Source organism: Phoenix dactylifera, chromosome 10, assembly GCF_051530095.1.
Source record: "Phoenix dactylifera cultivar Ajwa chromosome 10, Ajwa_hap1_PhDact_Kaust_v1.1, whole genome shotgun sequence".
NCBI lineage: Eukaryota > Viridiplantae > Streptophyta > Magnoliopsida > Arecales > Arecaceae > Phoenix > Phoenix dactylifera.
The window spans coordinates 12,692,649-12,712,785 of NC_143199.1; positions in this window are offsets into that span (position 1 = coordinate 12,692,649).

Below are 20,137 nucleotides of genomic sequence, written 5' to 3' on the forward strand. Positions count from 1 at the left end.
AGCAATTAGTAACAATGAAAATGATCAAATCTAAAATTTATATTGAATTTCAGAATTTGGCACATAGAATTTTAGAATTTGGCACATACCTTTCACACCTCGATACATAATCTGAAACTCATGCTTTATCTCAAATTTTTGAAGTTTCATCTTTAATGAAATATAAAAGAAAGGGGGAGTAATTCAAAAGGTCAAATTGAAAACATTTGGATGAAATAGGGGGAGACTTCACTCTCAAATTTGAAAAGCTGAAATTCAGCAACTTGAGCCCTTTTAAAACTAATTTTAAGATAAGTATCAATAGGCTCATACTCTATATTTTGTAATCATCAAAAAGGGGGAGATTGAGGATGATAGTGGTATTTTGATGATTAATACAATAATCAAGAGTATGTTACAAGTTAATTCGATACATCATTTATAAGTCTGTCACTCTCAGTACAATTCGTATAATAAGATAAAGATGCATTTCATTGTTTATATAGATGAATCTAACCTTGAGTTGCAGCAAAGTGTGGATTGAGTCGACCCCAAGGTTGATTGGGTCGACCCCGGCACATCAAGAAAGCATCTAGCACACTTCTGCAAAAATGGCATGAATGAACAGTAGTTGGGTCGACCCAAGGAAAGGATGAGTCGACCCAAACCTCAAGCCTCTCAAGCCTCAAGAAAACAATTCTCTGGAAACACTGAGGGTCGACCCAAGAGGAAGTTGAGTCGACCCAACCTTGAGTCGACCCAAACACTAAGAGGGTCGACCCAAAGGCAATGACATTCAAAAATAGGTTCTCTGGAAATCCTGAGAGGGTCGACCCAAGTGGAAGTTGAGTCGACACAACTGAACCTTGAGTCGACCCAAAAAGATGTTGAGTCGACCCAAGTGAAGGGAGGCTGAAATGCAAGGTTCTATAGTTCTGAGAGGGTCGACCCAAGAAAAGGTTGAGTCAACCCAAGTGAAAGTTGGGTCGACCCCAGTAAAAGTTGAGTCGACCCAAGCACGGGCAGAAGCATAACGGCTAGTTCTGCAGAAGTACTTTTTGACCTTCCAACAGTGAGTAACGGCTAGTTTTTGAATTCTAACCATTGGGGCTTGTCCAATGGATGAAGGAAACTATTTAAAGTGGCACTATTCATCAGAGAAAATATTCTTTTGCAAAATATCAAAGAGTACACAAGAAAGACAAGTGCCCTAATCTTCTTCATCCAAGTGCTTCATTCAAGAGTCCAAAGAAAGTGGTTGAGCAGATTCCAAGAGTCATTAAGAGCTCCATCCACCCTTGAAAAGTGAAGCATCCTTGACAAAGAAGAGAGAAGTCTCATCAAGCGATAACTATTCTCTAAACTCTTCTTTGTAGATTATAATTGTTATATTTGCTCATCTAGGAGCTTAAATCTTCTTACTTCTTTTATTAATCATCTTGTAAAGGTTTGTTGGTAAGTCCGCAAAACCAACGGTGTAGGTTTATTGGTGAACTCGTAAAACCAATTGTAAAGGTTCGTTGGTGAGCCCGGAAAACCAACATAGGTTCGTTGGTGAGCCCGTAAAACCAACATAGGTTTTTGGTGAACCCGGAAAACCAAAGTGTAAAGGCTTTTGGATTGTGAGCCCGGAAAACAATCCAACTGTAATTCGCGGGATTATAGTGAATTTCCAAGGGGTCGCTTGGGGAGTGGACGTAGGTGCTTAGGAGAGCACCGAACCACTATACTTCTTGTGTGTTTGTATTGTGCTTTGTTAAATTCCACTAACTCATAAATTGACATAAGTAAGATAGTAAAAATTAAGAGAAACCAATTCACCCCCCCTCTTGGCTTGTCACCTTGGGCAACAACTTGGATGAAGAAGATTAGGGCACTTGTCTTCCTTCTGTAAGCTTTGATATTTTTGCAAAAGGATACTTCCTCTGATGAATAGTATCACTTTAAATAGTTTCCTTCATCCATTGGACAAGCCCCAATGGTTAGAATTCAAAAACTAGCCGTTACTCACAGTTGGAAGGTCAAAAAGTACTTCTGCAGAACTAGCCGTTATGCTTCTGCCCGTGCTTGGGTCGACTCATGCAACATTGGGGTCGACCCTCTCAGAACCACAGAACCTTGCATTTCAGCCTTCCTTCACTTGGGTCGACTCAACACCTTTTTGGGTCGACTCAAGGTTCAGTTGGGTCGACTCAACTTCCACTTGGGTCGACCCTCTCAGGGTTTCCAGAAAACCTATTTTTGAATGTTATTGCCTTTGGGTCGACTCATGTTAACTTGGGGTCGACTCAAGTTTCATTTGGGTCGACCCTCTCAGGGTTTCCAGAGAACTATTTTCTTGAGGCTTGAGGATTGGGTCGACTCATCCTTTTCTTGGGTCGACCCAAGTACTGTTCATCCGTGCCATTTTTGCAGAAGTGTGCCAGATGATTTCTTGATGTGCCGGGGTCGACTCAATCAATCTTGGGGTCGACTCAATCCACTTTGCTGCAACTTAAGGTTAGATTCATCCATATAATCAATGAAATAAACTTTAAACAATTTTGAATATATGTCATGGTAGTGCTACATACTCTAAACAATAAAAATTACTATTGTCCACTTAAGAGTATGTTTCACTTGAAACTTTGCCAAATTAGAATTTAGAGTTTACTATCCCTTTCCTATCGTAAATTTTATCTCATTATACTAATGTATCGAGGGTGACGGACTTATTAATGATGTATCGAATTAACTCGTAACATACTCTTAATCATTGTATTAATCATCAAAATACCACTATCATCCTCAATCTCCCCCTTTTTGATGATTACAAAATATTGAGTATGAGCCTATTGATACTTATCTTAAAATTAGTTTTAGAAGGACTCAAGTTGCTGAATTTCAGCTTTTCAAATTTGAGAGTGAAGTCTCCCCCTATTTCATCCAAATGTTTCCAATTTGACCTTTTGAATTACTCCCCCTTTCTTTTATATTTCATTAAAGATGAAACTTCAAAAATTTGAGATAAAGTATGAGTTTCAGATTATGTATCGAGGTGTGAAAGGTATGTGCCAAATTCTGAAATTCTATGTGCCAAATTCTGAAATTCGATTTAAATCTTAGACTTTAACATTTTCATTGTTACAAATTGCTCCCCCTTAAATGTATACCCTTTCCTATTATAATTTTCAACTTGTTTATCAACTTATTTCTCTTTTTTCTTGCTTCTCCCCCTTTTTGTTATCATCAAATAGGTGCATGGGAATAGATAAGTAGACACAATAATGAACAAACATTTCAGTTTCATTGATCAAAATGGAACATTGTAGTACAATAATGCCAAAATAAAACAAATACAATGTTCCTCAATCAAAGTACAAAGTACATGATCAACACAAAATACATATGAGAACTAGATACATATCCTAGGCTCTAATCATAATGCTAATATCAGCCTAGGGGGTATCTAATGGCTGTGATCTAGTCCTCATCCTCCTAGCATAAGTGGCGAGGGGAGGTCGAGCCTGATGGGACTAAGTCCGGCGGAGAGCTCGGTGAGCTGGATGACTCTGTGCCGAAATCTCTGACTCAGCTGCCTGGGGCACAGATGGTCCATGAACCTCTCTCTCTCTCTCCGTAGAGCTCCTATCTGCTCTCTAAGATCACTAATCTTAGCAGTCATAATATCCAATCTGCTTGTCAGTCCATCAGTGATAGTCCTCCCCTGAGCTGACATAAGCTCAGTCATCCTACTCCAAAACTCATCTGTGTATCCCGCAGGAACAGATGACGAAGGTCCAGCCTCTGAAGGTGCTGTAGGATGATCCGTAGGCTCCTCATCCTCAGGGATGGGGTCTCCAATCTCTGGTGCATCACCCTCTGGTGCATCACCCTGAATCCCAGCTCCCGCACGTACCCACTGCCCGTTAACCTTCTCATAACCCATGTGAATAAGGGATCGTGCAGTGTATGTGTCAGTGAATAGCAGATGCCTGGAGATCTCTCCCTCTACTGATATGTCATGCTGTCGGAAGATCAGGGTGAGTATCATACCATAAGGCAGGGAGACTCTCGAATTGCATATGACCTTTCTCATCTGCCTAAGTATCATAACTGGGAGGTTCAGGGGAATGCCCTGAATAATGTGCTCCATGACGACCAGGTCTCGCTCAGAAATGAGATCAAATCTCCCGCTTTTCGGAAACAAAATCCGACCTATGAAGTTGTGCAACAACCTCATTTCAGCTGAAAGAGAGCTTGCTATTACATTTTCTGAATAATCAAAGTCTTCATTCTCAAGAATCAACTGCAAGGCTCTCAATTTATTTTTGGGCTTTTCTGGAGTTACTCCTTCGCAGGGGAGATGAAGCAACTCACTCAAACTCTCTTCTGAAACCCTAACCCTTACCCCTCGGACTTCAGATATAAGCCCTCCCATTCCAGTTTTCAGGAAGGCATAGAACTCACGAACCAATCCTGGGTAGATTACCACATCTAGGAAGGAAAGATACTCCCATCCTTGCCTTCGGATCCATTCCCCCAAACGGAACCCTTCTTGATCCAAAAACTCGGAGTGGATCCTTCTCCCCGTGGTAACTGGTCTCTCCGCAAATTTCGCAAGTTGGACTGAACGGGAGGGAGGAGGAGGAGGCTCTACACGTATCTCACCTTGTGGAGACACTGTAGAAGGCTCTGTAGCAACTCTATCCGCACGGGTGGTCCGTGAAACCCTCCCAGATCGCTTGGCTACGGCTCTATTGGGTCCCATTTCTTCACGATCTTGATCTAACCTACTGTTTGGAGATGATTGGAAGAGATTTGAGAGTGGAAAATAGGGTTTTCGGAAGAGGACAAAGAGAATATAGTGCCCTAGATAGCTCACGGGTCCCCCTTTTAACAGTAGGGTCCCGTCGTTGGGTCGACCCTAGATTTTTCTTGGGTCGACTCAACGTTGGGTCGACCCCATTCTGGGTTGGGTCAACCCAAGTTCAGAAATTTTTCTTTCTCTTCCTTTTTCCTTTTTAAAAATTTTCTTTTCTTCCAATCCTTACAAATTCTTACTGGGACAATGACACATGAGTTAGAAATCTATAGATGACTAGTTTGACTAATGTTTCATGGGTTTTTAGAAATGGGAGGAGAGTATCATGATACAGCTTTCTCCTTTTTATATCTCCTCAATCAAAAGGATCACATATGCCTAATTTCCTCCTTAGCATGCAAAATCTATCTTCACTCAAAGATTTTGTGAATATGTCAGCTAATTGTTTCTCAGTACATATATGCTCAATACAAATGTTTCCATTTTGTACATGATCTCTAATAAAATGATATCTTATTTCAATGTGTTTAGCTTTAGAGTGCTGAACCGGATTTTTAGTAAGGCTGATGGCACTAGTATTATCACACTTTATAGGAATGTTATCTAGTTTAATTTCATAGTCCTCTAGTTGTTGCTTAAGCCATAATACTTGAGCACAGCAACTGCCGGCGGCTATATATTCGGCTTCAGCCGTTGACAGTGCTACTGAATTCTGCTTTTTGCTAAACCATGATACCAAATTATTTTCTAAAAATTGACATGTTCCACTAGTGCTCTTCCTATCTAATTTGTATCCAGCAAAATCTGCATCAGAGTAGGCAAGCAATTCTAGACAGGAGTCTCTTGAGTACCATAATCCTATGTTTGTAGTCCCTCTCAAATATCTAAGGATTCTTTTAACAGTATTTAAATGTGACTCCTTAGGATCTGATTGGTATCTAGCACATATTCCCATACTAAACACTATGTCTGGTTTACTAGCAGTAAGTGTTGGGGTATGTGGAGACCATTGGTGATGAAGAGAATTGAAGGAGAATCAATTCTGCATAATTCTGTCTAGCGGACTGTCGGAGTTGACTCGAGCTACAGTCGAGTCGACTCGGGAACAGTCGAGTCGACTCGGAAACAGTCGAGTCGACCCGGGAGGAGAAAGACCAGAAGACCGAGAAAACCATGTTTCTGTCTGGACTGTCAGAGTCGACTCGAGCTACAGTCGAGTCGACTCGAAGCATCATCGAGTCGACTCGAGCTACAGTCGAGTCGACCCTAGATCGTGCCAGTTTTGTCCAGACGTGCCAGAGTCGACTCGAACCACAGCCGAGTCGACTCGGGCTCGCGGAAAATCGTACGGACGATTTTCTTTTGGTGTTTTTTGGTAGCGTTTCGACGGCTATGATCATCTGAAGGTCTTGAGACTATATATAGGACTCATGAGAGCCTAGGAGGTGTGATATTCAAGGATATTTTGAGAGAGACTCTTGTTTTGTGCGGCTAGGGTTCTAGAGAAGAAGAGGATTGGGATCCTACTTCTTGTGCAAAGGGAATTCTGTGTGAATCTCTTGTAGAGCGATCGCGTGTGATCGTTCGGGTGTGTGCTATCTCTGTAATCTGTTCATCCTAACTGAGATTTGGAGCGGTGGAGGACGTAGGCTACTTGTAGCCGAACCTCGTTACATCTTTGTGTTTGCTTTGCTATTTTCTTCCTATTTCTTCTTCCTTTGGTTTGATAATCCGCTGCGGTGCTCAAGTGTTTTACCCTATTGATACCACGGGGTAATCTTTTGCCCTTCGTAGCGGAAGCGAAGCGGTGATCCTTGAGTCCGGTGTCGAGGGAGCGAGAGAGTGCTTATCCGTTTGCTTCTCTCTTTGCTTGTCCGACGTTGGTGGTTGTACCAGTGTGAGTGGGTTCCGGTGCAGGGCGTCGCCAACAAGTGGTATCAGAGCTATTGGTATTCTGCAATGGCGGATGAAGGAAAGTTGCGAATTGAGAAGTTCAATGGCACGAACTTCGGATTTTGAAAGATGCAAATAGAGGATTATCTTTATCAGAAGGATCTCTATTTACCTCTTGGAGGTAGAGCGAAGAAACCAGAGAAGATGTCCGATGAAGACTGGGAGGTCCTCGATCGGAAGACGCTCGGCACCATAAGATTGTCACTTGCATCCCAAGTGGCATTCAACATCAAAAACGAGAAGACGACGATGGAGTTGATGGCAACATTGTCGCGGATGTACGAGAAACCCTCAGCATCAAACAAGGTATTTCTCATGAAGAGGTTGTTTAATATTCGTATGAAAAATGGCGGCAGCGTAGCAGAATACCTCAACGAGTTCAATGGACTCACGGCCCACTTGGAGTCAGTGGAGATTAGTTTTGACGATGAGATTCGGGCATTGCTAATCCTCTCCAGATTGCCTGATAGCTGGGAGGGCCTGGTGATGGCGGTGAGCAACTCTTCGGCGACGGGAAAGTTGATCTTTGATGACGTTGTGGGAGTGCTTCTGAGTGAAGAAGCAAGAAGGAAATCTTCTGGAGCTACGGAGTCGTCTGGAAGTGCACTAAACATCTCTAACCGGAGAAGACAAAAGAAGGACGGTCGATTTCGAAGCGACTCGAAGTCGAGATCCAGCAGGTCTCGAGCACCTCAGAACAAGGGAGCGAAGTGCTGGAACTGCGGGAAGATGGGGCACTTTAGGAGGGACTGCAAATCTCCTAAAGGGAAGCAAGGCGACCAGACCGAAGGAGTCAGCAAGGATCTGGCAAATTTTGCTGAAAACGGTGACATGGATGCCCTCGTTCTATCTTTATCTACCGGTGACGAGTCTTGGGTGATAGACTTGGGCGCGTCTTTCCATGCTACATCCCAACGGAAGCTTCTTGGAGGATATGAGAAGGGAGACTTCGGCAAAGTCTACTTAGGGGATGGAGAGCCTTGCACCATACAAGGAAGGGGAAGCGCGGAAGTGAAGTTGATTTCTGGATCTTCACTTGAGCTTGAGGACGTACGGCACGTGCCTCAACTGCAGAGGAATCTAATTTCTATTGGACAGTTGGCGAGCCAGGGGTACAAGACTATTTTCACAGCTGATCAGTGGAAGATATCCAGGGGTTCGTTGATGGTGGCTAGTGGCAAGAAGGTTGGGACACTTTATATCGCCAACGGCACGGAGAACTCTATTGGAGTTGCTGCAGCAGATGTGGACGCCAAGTTATGGCATTGCAGACTTGGGCACATGAGTTATCAGGGACTGGAGGTGATGCACCAGTTGGGAAAGCTGCAGGGTCTCAGAAGTGTTGAGATGGACTTCTGTGAGGATTGTATTCTTGGAAAGCAGAAGCGTGTTTCATTCAACAAAGAAGGTAAACCTCGGAAGCAAGAAAAGCTAGATCTCGTGCACACGGACGTGTGGGGGCCTGCACCGGTTTCTTCCATTGGTGGATCTCAGTACTATGTTACTTTTATTGATGATGCTACCAGGAAGCTTTGGGTGTTCTTCTTGAAGCACAAGTCAGAGGTATTTGGGGTCTTCAGGAGATGGCGGGCAATGGTAGAACTCGAGACAGGAAGGAGGTTAAAATGCCTGAGATCAGACAACGGTGGTGAGTATTGTAGCAGGGAGTTTGAGGACTACTGTGCAGAGGCTGGGATCGTCAGGCAGAGGACAATTCCAGGGACACCACAACAAAATGGAGTTGCTGAAAGGATGAATAGAACAATTAATGAGCGTGCCAGGAGTATGAGGATACATGCTGGATTGCCACAGCAGTTTTGGGCGGAAGCAGTTAACACTGCTGCCTACTTGATCAACAGAGGGCCATCAAAGAAACTTGAATTTGGGATTCCTGAGGAAGCATGGACAGCGAAGAAGATTGATTTGGCGCACTTATGAGTATTCGGTTGTACCAGTTATGTCCATGTTGATTTCAGTCAAAGAAGCAAACTAGACGCCAAATCAAAGAAGTGCATTTTCGTTGGATACGGAGGTCAACAGTTTGGGTATCGGTTTTGGGATCCCGAACACAGGAAGATCATTCATAGTAATGATGTGGTATTTAATGAGAAAATGCAGCAGAGCACTGAATCAGAAACAAAACCTGTTGAGCCGTGTTTTGTGGATCCTGAAGAGGAGTCTACAAATTCTGGTCAGAAGACTCAGTCAGAGCAAGAACCTGAAGTATTGGCACCCTTTCCACAACTAAGAAGGTCCACTCGTAGTACTCATGGGAAGCCTCCTCAAAGATATGATGGGACTCTTAGTTATTTGCTGCTCACAGATAATGGCGAACCTGAATGCTTCACGGAGGCATTGGAGGTTGATACTAGGAAGGAGTGGGAGTTGGCCATGGATGATGAGATGGAGTCATTGGAGCAGAATCAAACGTGGGATTTGGTGGATCTGCCCAAGGGGAAGAAAGCACTGTCTAACAAATGGGTTTACAGGCTGAAGGAAGAGCAGAATGGGAAGAAACGGTACAAGGCCAGGCTGGTTGTAAAAGAATTTCAGCAGAGAGCAGGTATCGACTTCACGGAGATCTTTTCTCCTGTAGTCAAGATGAGTTCTATTCGGGCGGTGCTGAGCATGGTGGCAGTAGAGAATCTTCACTTAGAGCAGCTTGATGTGAAGACAGCTTTTCTTCACGGAGATCTCGATGAGGAGATATATATGCAGCAGCCGGAGGGATACGTTGCAGCTGGCACAGGTGACTTGGTTTGCAAATTGAAGAAAAGCCTCTATGGTTTGAAACAGGCGCCCAGGCAATGGTATCTCAAGTTCGATAGTTACATGCTTGAGATAGGATACAGGAGATGTCAGGAGGATCACTGTTGCTACTTCCGGGACTTCGGTACATCTTACATTATCTTGCTATTATATGTTGATGACATGTTAGTTGCAGGAGCTAGCATGCATGAGATTGCAAAATTGAAGCTGAAGCTGTCAAGAAAATTTGCAATGAAGGATCTAGGAGCAGCGAAACAGATCCTTGGGATGCGGATCAGCAGAGATAAATCTAAACATATCCTCAGATTATCTCAGGCGGAGTACATCAGCCGAGTACTCAAGAGATTCTGCATGGAGGGTGCCAAACCTGTTGGCACACCACTAGGTGCCCACTTAAAGCTTTCAAAAGGACAAAGTCCGAAGACGCGGGTGGAGGAGCTCAATATGTCAAAAATCCCGTATGCATCGGCGGTGGGAAGCTTGATGTACGCTATGGTCTGTACGAGACCTGACATTGCTCAAGCAGTGGGAGTTGTGAGTCGCTTTATGAGCTGCCCAGGCTTGGAGCATTGGCGTGCGGTCAAATGGATACTGAGGTATCTGAGAGGCACGGAGCACATGTCATTGTGCTATGGAGGTTCTGAGATCCGGTTACAGGGCTTTGTGGACTCAGACATGGCAGGGGACTTGGACGGCAGGAGGAGCACGACAGGGTACTTGTTCACCTTGGGCAGTGGAGCCGTCAGTTGGATTTCCAGGTTGCAACCAGTTGTTGCATTGTCGACTACGGAGGCGGAGTATGTGGCAGCCACAGAGGCGTGCAAGGAACTAATATGGCTTCAGGGCTTGATGAAGGAGCTTGGGAAGGAGCAGAAGGATTGCATGTTATATTCAGATAGTCAAAGTGCAATTCATCTGGCAAAGAATTCAGCTTTCCATTCAAGGATGAAGCATATTGACATACGGTACCACTTCGTGAGGTCATTGCTCGAGTAGGGACTCGTCAAGTTGGAGAAGATTCATACAAGTCAGAATCCTGCAGATATGTTGACGAAGGTCGTCACGGTGGAGAAGCTGAGGAGTTGTTCAGCTTCTGCTGGTCTTCATGCTTGAAGACGTTGAGGAGGCATCGTACCTATCTCACTAGGATGATTCAGTTTCGGTGGGAGCACAGAGGAGAGCCAAGTAACAAGAGGATATACCCAAAGTCTCCAAGTGGGAGATTGTTGGGGTATGTGGAGACCATTGGTGATGAAGAGAATTGAAGGAGAATCAATTCTGCATAATTCTGTCTAGCGGACTGTCGGAGTCGACTCGAGCTACAGTCGAGTCGACTCGGGAACAGTCGAGTCGACTCGGGAACAGTCGAGTCGACCCGGGAGGAGAAAGACCAGAAGACCGAGAAAACCATGTTTCTGTCTGGACTGTCAGAGTCGACTCGAGCTACAGTCGAGTCGACTCGAAGCATCGTCGAGTCGACTCGAGCTACAGTCGAGTCGACCCTAGATCGTGCCAGTTTTGTCCAGACGTGCCGGAGTCGACTCGAACCACAGCCGAGTCGACTCGGGCTCGCGGAAAATCGTACGGACGATTTTCTTTTGGTGTTTTTTGGTAGCGTTTCGACGGCTATGATCATCTGAAGGTCTTGAGACTATATATAGGACTCATGAGAGCCCTAGGAGGTGTGATATTCAAGGATATTTTGAGAGGGACTCTTGTTTTGTGCGGCTAAAGTTCTAGAGAAGAAGAGGATTGGGATCCTACTTCTTGTGCAAAGGGAATTCTGTGTGAATCTCTTGTAGAGCGATCGCGTGTGATCGTTCGGGTGTGTGCTATCTCTGTAATCTGTTCATCCTAACTGAGATTTGGAGCGGTGGAGGACGTAGGCTACTTGTAGCCGAACCTCGTTACATCTTTGTGTTTGCTTTGCTATTTTCTTCCTATTTCTTCTTTCTTTGGTTTGATAATCCGCTGCGGTGCTCAAGTGTTCTACCCTATTGATACCACGGGGTAATCTTTTGCCCTTCGTAGCGGAAGCGAAGTGGTGATCCTTGAGTCCGGTGTCGAGGGAGCGAGAGAGTGCTTATCCGTTTGCTTCTCTCTTTGCTTGTCCGACGTTGGTGGTTGTACCGGTGTGAGTGGGTTCCGGTGCAGGGCGTCGCCAACAGTAAGGTAGAGCAAGGATCCAATTAATCCTCTATAAAGCTTCATATCAATACTTTTTTCTTTCTCATCTTTGTCTAGCTTGCTAGTGGGATTCATTGGGGTGCCTACTCCCTTGTGATTTTCATTCCCAAACTTCTTTAATATTTCCTTTGTATACTTAGTTTGATGAATGAAGATACCTTCTTTAGTTTGTTTGATTTGTAATTCGAGAAAGAAATTTAGTTCTCTCATTAAACTCATCTCGAATTCTCCTTGCATTAAATTAGCAAACTCTTTGCAAAGATTGTCATCTGTGGCACCAAAAATTATGTCATCTATATATATTTGTACCACTAGCAGATTTTTGTCTTCTCTTTTAAGAAAAAGTGTTTTGTCTACATTTCCTCTACTGAAATCATTATTCAGTAGAAATTTGCTTAGTCGATCATACCAAGCCCTAGGTGCTTGTTTTAGTCCATATAATGCCTTATGTAGTCTAAACACATGATTTGGCAATTCATGATTTTCAAAACCAGGAGGTTGCTCTACATATACCTCTTCCTCTATAAAACCGTTTAAGAAGGCACTTTTTGCATCTATTTGATACAACTTGAAATCCATGAAACATGCAAAAGCTAGAAGTAACCTAATAGCCTCTAATCTAGCCACGGGAGCAAATGTTTCCTCAAAGTCTATCCCTTCTTGATTGTATCCCTTAGCTACAAGTCTAGCTTTATTTCTTATAACTACCCTATTTTCATCTAATTTATTTCTAAAGACCTATTTTGTTCCAATTACAGAGTTATTCTTTGGTCTCTCAGTTAATGTCCATACATTACTTCTTTTGAATTGATTTAATTCTTCTTGCATAGCATTTATCCAATTGGTGTCTTTTTCAGCTTCTTCATAAGTCTTAGGTTCTAACTGTGAAATAAAGGCAAGATAATCATTTAAATTTCTGAGAGAGGATCGAGTTCTTACCCCTTGAGATGGATCACCAATGATTAAGTCTTTAGGATGTCCATATGCATACCTCCATTCCTTTGGCAAGTCTTGAGATTGTGGTAGCACGCGATCATTTTCCTTATTTTGATTTGGCACGTCATCAAGATTCAATTTTTCAAAGTTAATAATTCCTGCATCATCATCAAGGATATTTTCTTTCCTAGCAGACTTACTATCAGACTCATCAAATATGATATTAACTAACTCTTCGACTACAAGAGTTCTTTTATTAAACACTCTATATGCCCTGCTAGATGAGGAGTATCCTAAGAAGATACCTTTATCTGACTTGGCATCAAATTTACTTAGATCCTCCTTGCCATTGTTTAAAATGAAACACCTACATCCAAATACTCTAAGATATTTAGCGGTTGGTTTCTTATTCTTCCAAAGTTCATAAGGAGTTTTCTTGGTTATAGGTCGTATTAAAACTCGATTTAGAATATGGCAAGCAGTGCTTATAGCTTCAGCCCGAAAGTACTTTGGAAGATTTGACTCGCACAACATCGTGCGTGCCATTTCTGCCAAGGTCCTATTTTTTCTTTCAACAACCCCATTTTGTTGAGGCGTTCTAGGTGCTGAAAATTGATGTGAGATACCATTTTCATTACAAAATTTCTCAAAGTGATGATTTTCAAATTCAGTTCCATGATCACTTCGAATTGCTATTAAAGTGAGCTTCTTTTCATTCATGATATTATTATAATATTTCAAGAATGCTGAAAATGCTTCATTCTTATGTGCCAAAAATGAAACCCATGTATATCTTGAAAAATCATCTACTATAACTAGTCCATACTTCTTCCCTCCTAGACTCACAGTTCTAGTGGGTCCAAATAGATCCATATGTATGAGTTCAAAAGGCCTAGTTGTTGATGCTATATTCTTTGATTTGAAGGATGATTTTGTTTGTTTTCCTAATGAGTATGGTCCACAAATTTTGTCCTTTTCAAAGATCAATTTTGGCACATCTTTTATTAATTCCTTCTTGACTAGTTTTGATATTAAATCCATACTAGCATGTCCTAGTCTACGATGCCAAAGCCAACTTGTTTTATTTTTCTTTTCTTCATTAGTAATTAAACATAATCCATTTTTCTTGCCTAATTCATGAAGATCTACCATGTAAATATTTCTTTGCCTTTATCCTATAAGTACAATGCTATTATCTTTAGGATTTGTGATTATGCATACTGATGCTTCAAATGTGACTTTAAACCCTTTATCACAAAATTGACTTATGCTAAGTAAGTTATGTTTCAAACCATTAACTAATAAGACATTTTCTATGAAGGTAGATGGAGTAATGAAAATTTTACCCTTTTCAATGATATACCCTTTTTCATTGTCTCCATAGGTTACTACTCCTCCCTTCTTAGACTCCAAGGTGACAAATTGGTTTACGTCACCGATCATGTGTCTTGAACAGCCGCTATCTAGATACTATCGTTTATCCACCTTATTAGCTGCAAGACACCCCTGCAATCAAGATTAAGAATGAGCTTTAGGTACCCAAACTATGTTGGGTCCTTTAGGGTTAGTACTTGATGTTCCTTTTGGAATCCAAACTTTCTTGGATTTAAGCTTATAATTGTTACTCAATTTGTTGTAGCTAGACTTTCTATAGTTACATTCATATGCTTTATGTCCTAATTTATTGCAACAATGGCAAGTTATATTTTCATTTTTAGCTTTTACAAATATGTTCTTTAAGTATTTTTGTTTCCTATTTGTTTTATATCCTAATCCAGCTTTATCATATACAGCTTTTTGACTATCAAGAATCATATTTAATTTGGTTGAGCTAAGTGTAAACTTGTCTACTAAGGATTTATATTTTTCAGCATCTTCTTTTAACTTGATATTTTCAGCAATTAGATTCTTGGTGTCATTTGTGAGTCTCCTACTTAATGTTTCATAATTATTAGATAGTTTCAACTTATCTTTGATAAGAGATTGATTTTCTTCTTTTAGAACTTTATTTTTATTGATCAGTTTTTTGTGTTCTTCCATGAGTTCTAAAAATGCATCATGTAATTCATCAATAGTAAAATCACATTCAAGTTCAGAATCTACCTCATCGTCATTGGCCATATGGCAGATTTGGGCCGTCTCTTGATGATCTTCCTCTTCCGAACTTGACTCCTCACTTTCACTCCATTCAGCCATGAAGTTCTTCTTCTTAAGTTTTCTTGCCATCCACTTTAATTCTGGGCAATCTATCTTAAAATGCCCGGGCTTGTTACACTCATAACAAATTGGTGTTTCCTTTTCTTTCTCTTTGTCCTTACCCTTTTCTTTGCTTGAGCTACCTTTGAAGAAGGGTTTCTTTTTATGAAATCTCTTCTTACCTCTCATAAATTTTCTAAATTTTCTTCCAAGCATAGCCATTCCTTCTTCATCAAGTTCATCATCATCATCAGATTCTTCCGATTCAGTTTCTTGTTTTGGAGTGGTAGACTTTAGGGCAATGGTCTTTCTTCTCTTGACCTTATCTTCTGAATTTTGCCTCATGGTCAACTCATGGGTCATGAGTGATCCTAGAAGTTCCTCCAATTGCAGTGCATTGAGGTCCTTTGCTTCCTGAATTGCGGTTACCTTGGCCTCCCAAACTTTTGGTAGAGACCTGAGAATTTTTTGCACTAATTTAGAGTTAGTGTAAGACTTTTCTAGACTCTTTAGCCCATTTATGATTTTCGTGAAACGAGTAAACATTTCAGTTATGGACTCAGTGGATTCCATTTTAAACAACTCATACTTATGTACTAATATGTTTATCTTTGACTCCTTAACTTGATTAGTTCCTTCATGTGTGACCTCAAGTTTATCCCAAATTTCTTTTGCGGAGATGCATGTAGATATTCTATTGAACTCACTTACATCTAGTGAGCAGTAAAGTACATTTATTGCTTTAGCATTTAATTGTGCTAGTCTTCTATCATTCTCATTCCAATCCGTTTCTGGTTTGGGAATGATAGTGCCCTCTATACTAATTGTGGGTGTGTGAGGTCCTCTAATTATAATATACCACAATTCATAGTCTAGAGCTTGAATGAATATCCTCATCCTAGCTTTTCAGTATGTGTAATTAGTGCCATTAAATAGAGGAGGTCTATTTGTGGATTGCCCCTCACTCATAGAACATCCCACTTGGGTTGTCATGATCTTTGTCTCTTGATTGTGAGATCAACAAATACTATATGAGAACCTGGCTCTGATACCACTTGTTGCCCAAGGTGACAAGCCAAGAGGGGGGGTGAATTGGTTTCTCTATATTTTTACTATCTTACTTCTGTCAATTAATGAGTGAGTGAAATTAGAACAATGCACAATACAAACACACAAGAAGTATAGTGGTTTGCTCTCCTAAGCACCTACGTCCACTCCCCAAACAATCCCTTGGGAATTCACTATAATCCCGCGGATTACAGTTGGATTGTTTTCCGGGCTCACAATCCAAAAACCTTTACACTTTGGTTTTCCGGGATCACCAAAAACCTATGTTGGTTTTATGGGCTCACCAATGAACCTTCACAATTAGTTTTACGGGTTCACCAATAAACCTACACCGTTGGTTTTGCGGGCTCACCAACAAACCTTTACAAAGTGATTAATAAAAAGAAAGAAGAAAGTTGAAGCTCCTAGATGAGCAAATATAACATATATAAGCTACAAAGAAGAGTTTAGAGAATAGTTATCGCTGATGAGACTTCTCTCTTCTTTGTCAAGAATGCTTCACTCTTCAAAGGTGGATGGAGCTCTTAATATCTCTTGAAATTTGCTCAACCACTTTCTTTTGACTCTTGAATGAAACACTTGGATGAAGAAGATTAGTGCACTTGTCTTCCTTGTGTAAGCTTTGATATTTTTGCAAAAGGATACTTCCTCTGATGAATAGTATCACTTTAAATAGTTTCCTTCATCCATTGGACAAGCCCCAATGGTTAGAATTCAAAAACTAGCCGTTACTCACAGTTGGAAGGTCAAAAAGTACTTCTGCAGAACTAGCCGTTATGCTTCTGCCCGTGCTTGGGTCGACTCAACTTTTACTGGGGTCGACCCAACTTTCACTTGGGTCGACTCAACTTTTAGTGGGGTCGACCCAACTTTCACTTGGGTCGACTCATGCAACATTGGGGTTGACCCTCTCAGAACCACAGAACCTTGCATTTCAGCCTTTCTTCATTTGGGTCGACTCAACACCTTTTTGGGTCGACTCAAGGTTCAGTTGGGTCGACTCAACTTCCACTTGGGTCGACCCTCTCAGGATTTCCAGAAAACCTATTTTTGAATGTTATTGCCTTTGGGTCGACTCATGTTAAATTGGGGTCGACTCAAGTTTGGGACGACTCAAGTTTCATTTGGGTCGACCCTCTCAGGGTTTCCAGAGAACTGTTTTCTTGAGGCTTGAGGATTGGGTCGACTCATCCTTTTCTTGGGTCGACCCATGTACTGTTCATCCGTGCCATTTTTGCAGAAGTGTGCCAGATGGTTTCTTGATGTGCCGGGGTCGACTCAATCAATCTTGGGGTCGACTCAATCCACACTTTGCTGCAACTTAAGGTTAGATTCATCCATATAATCAATGAAATAAACTTTAAATAATTTTGAATATATGTCATGGTAGTGCTACATACTCTAAACAATGAAAATTACTATTGTCCACTTAAGAGTATGTTTCACTTGAAACTTTGCAAAATTAGAATTTAGAGTTTACTATCCCTTTCCTATCGTAAATTTCATCTCATTATACTAATGTATCGAGGGTGACGGACTTATTAATGATGTATCGAATTAACTCGTAACATACTCTTAATCATTGTATTAATCATCAAAATACCACTATCATCCTTACAAACCCTGTGCTAAGTGTGCCAATGGTGTGCCAAGCTTGCCAATGATGTGCCAAATGTGCCAGGGTCGACTCCAATCTTCTCGAGTCGACTCCAACTCTATGCCAAATGTATCAAGGTGTGCCATAGCGTGCCATAGCATGCCAAATGTATCAGAGTTGACTCCAAACTTTCTGGGGTCGACTCTAACTCTAATTTTCTGCATCTTAAGGTTAGTTTAGCATATTAAAGCAATAAAAGACATCGCAATTAATTTAGGATGCATGGTACATGAAAGTTTCATCTCTTTGACTGGTAAAAAGATAAAAAGTCAATTTCTGATACACTGAGGCCGAGTCGACACTTGAAGGACGCGAGCCGTCTCCCATTTTTGGCAAGTCGACTCCGAAATGTTGTGAGCCGTCTCTTGGAAGAGCGCCTATACAATACTTCTAAATATGCCGTGAGCGAGTCGACTCTTGAAGAATACGAGTCGTCTCCAGTTTCAGCCGAGCCATTTTCGAGATGCGCGAGTCAACTTCGATCTCAATGGTAACATTGTCAGGCTGCACAATCATGTCAGAATGGCTCTTTTACTCCTTCCAACGGCTATTTTTTGAAAATTAAAGCTCTGAAAAGTGGTTATAAATAAAGTAGAGACAAGAATACAAAGACCGATCAAGAGGATTCAAAGTTTACAACCATCAAAGAAGAATTAGAGCCTTTCCAAAGAGAAAAGAGAAGTAACTGCGCCTACATTGATTTCAGAAGTATTCCTCACATTCAAGGCTCGATTTATTAATCCTCAACCACCGGTATATTGAAGAGAAGATCTAGAAAAGGAGAAGCCACATCTTCCTTTAGTAAAAATCTGTTTGAAAGCTTCTTCCTTTTTCATATTGCTCACATTGTTAAATCTGCTTTTTTAGAAGCTGCAGCTCTTAAATATTTAAACTCTAATTTTATTACTTGATTCAATTAGGGGATTGAATCAAGAGGATTGAGGTTTGTTGGTGAGCCAGTGAAAACCAACGTTGTAAGGTTGTAGTTCGTGAGCCAAAAAAAACCAACTGGGCTGGATTAAGAGCCCAAAAAAATAATCAGATTGGTTCTAGTCGGTGAGCCTGTGAAAACCGACCGAATTTGTTGTGATCTCGTAAAAACAACAAGTTTGGTTGTGAGCTTGTAAAACAACTGGTTGTAATATGAGAAATTATAGTGAACTCCCAAGTGAGACTTGGGGACTAGACATAGGACAGGGTTTGAAGGGTTTTAACATGTCATAATGGGTAGCGGAAGCTAGAAATTTTAAAAATTTCTTAATAAAGTCCCTTAACATAAAATCCTTATAAGCCTAGATCACCTTAATGGTAACAATCAAATAATATATAAATATAAATGTAGGAATAGAAGAATACCTCTAATGCTAATTCAATATGAATGATCTCCACGAGGTGTCCAAGTGTCCGCCCTCCAATGGTGATCCACACGAAAACTTGGTTCAAGACTTTAGCTCCAAAGACATCCTTAATGCAGAATTCTTCTAAAGAACTCTAATGGCTTGCTTTTCTTCCTTTCTATTTTTCTTTTTCTTTCTAAAATCACTTCTAATCCTTTTGTCCTAAAGAAGACCACCTTGTCTTGGATTAAGACATCCTAGAAGCAATGCCAGAAAGAGACAAAGCCTTGTAAGAAAGAAGGGATAAGGGAGAGAGAATACAGTGGAGTTGGAATGAAGAATACGGTGGAATGGTTCCCTATATATAGATGTGAAAGGATGGCATCCTTTCATGCATCAAGGGGTGTGTGAGAACCAAGGGAGGCATCCCATATGAACAACTGTATCATGAATGGGGCACCATCAAAGTAGGGAGGCGTATCATGATAAGTGGATAAGGATGATTCATCCTTATCCAAACTTTCCAAGGGGCGCCACATCTCTTTTACGCTTTTCCCTTCACGTAAAAATTCTGAAATGCTTATCACACCTCCTTCATCATGCCTCAGCCCATCACGCCATCATTCTCCACCTTTTGTTGCATCTCCATATGATCCAAGGGCTAATAATCATGGCGCCATCAAGGGAAGGAATTAAGTGATCATCCAATGGTTCTAGGATGATCCAATGGTCCTCCTTCATGGCGCCATCCCCTTGACCCATTATGTCTTCATCCAATGGTGGGATTAAGATCCAATGGTCAATTATGATAGCCTTCCACTAACCCAATCCAATTGGGTTAAACCAATTCACCATTATGTCTTCATCCAACGGTAGATCAAGATCTAACGGTCTAGATTGAATGATTTATCAAATCTAATCCAATTAGACTCAAACCAAGCCAATTAGGTGCCAACTCTTGGTTAACCCATATTAGGATATGATCTAATCAAATTAGATCAATTAAGAATCAGCTTCGAATCGAATTCGAATCGAATTTGAATCAGGAGCTCAGGTTTGCAACACCTGCTTGGATGTTTATCTTGCAAACATGATCTAATCCAATTAGACCCTTGATCAGTTTTCTTATGTGTGACCCATTTGGTTCCATACTTAGCCAGCAATAGGTGTGAGTGCGAGTTGACCCAACTTGATTAGAATTCTTTTAATCAATTTAGGTCCAAACTGCGCGAACCCGAACTTAACAATTAG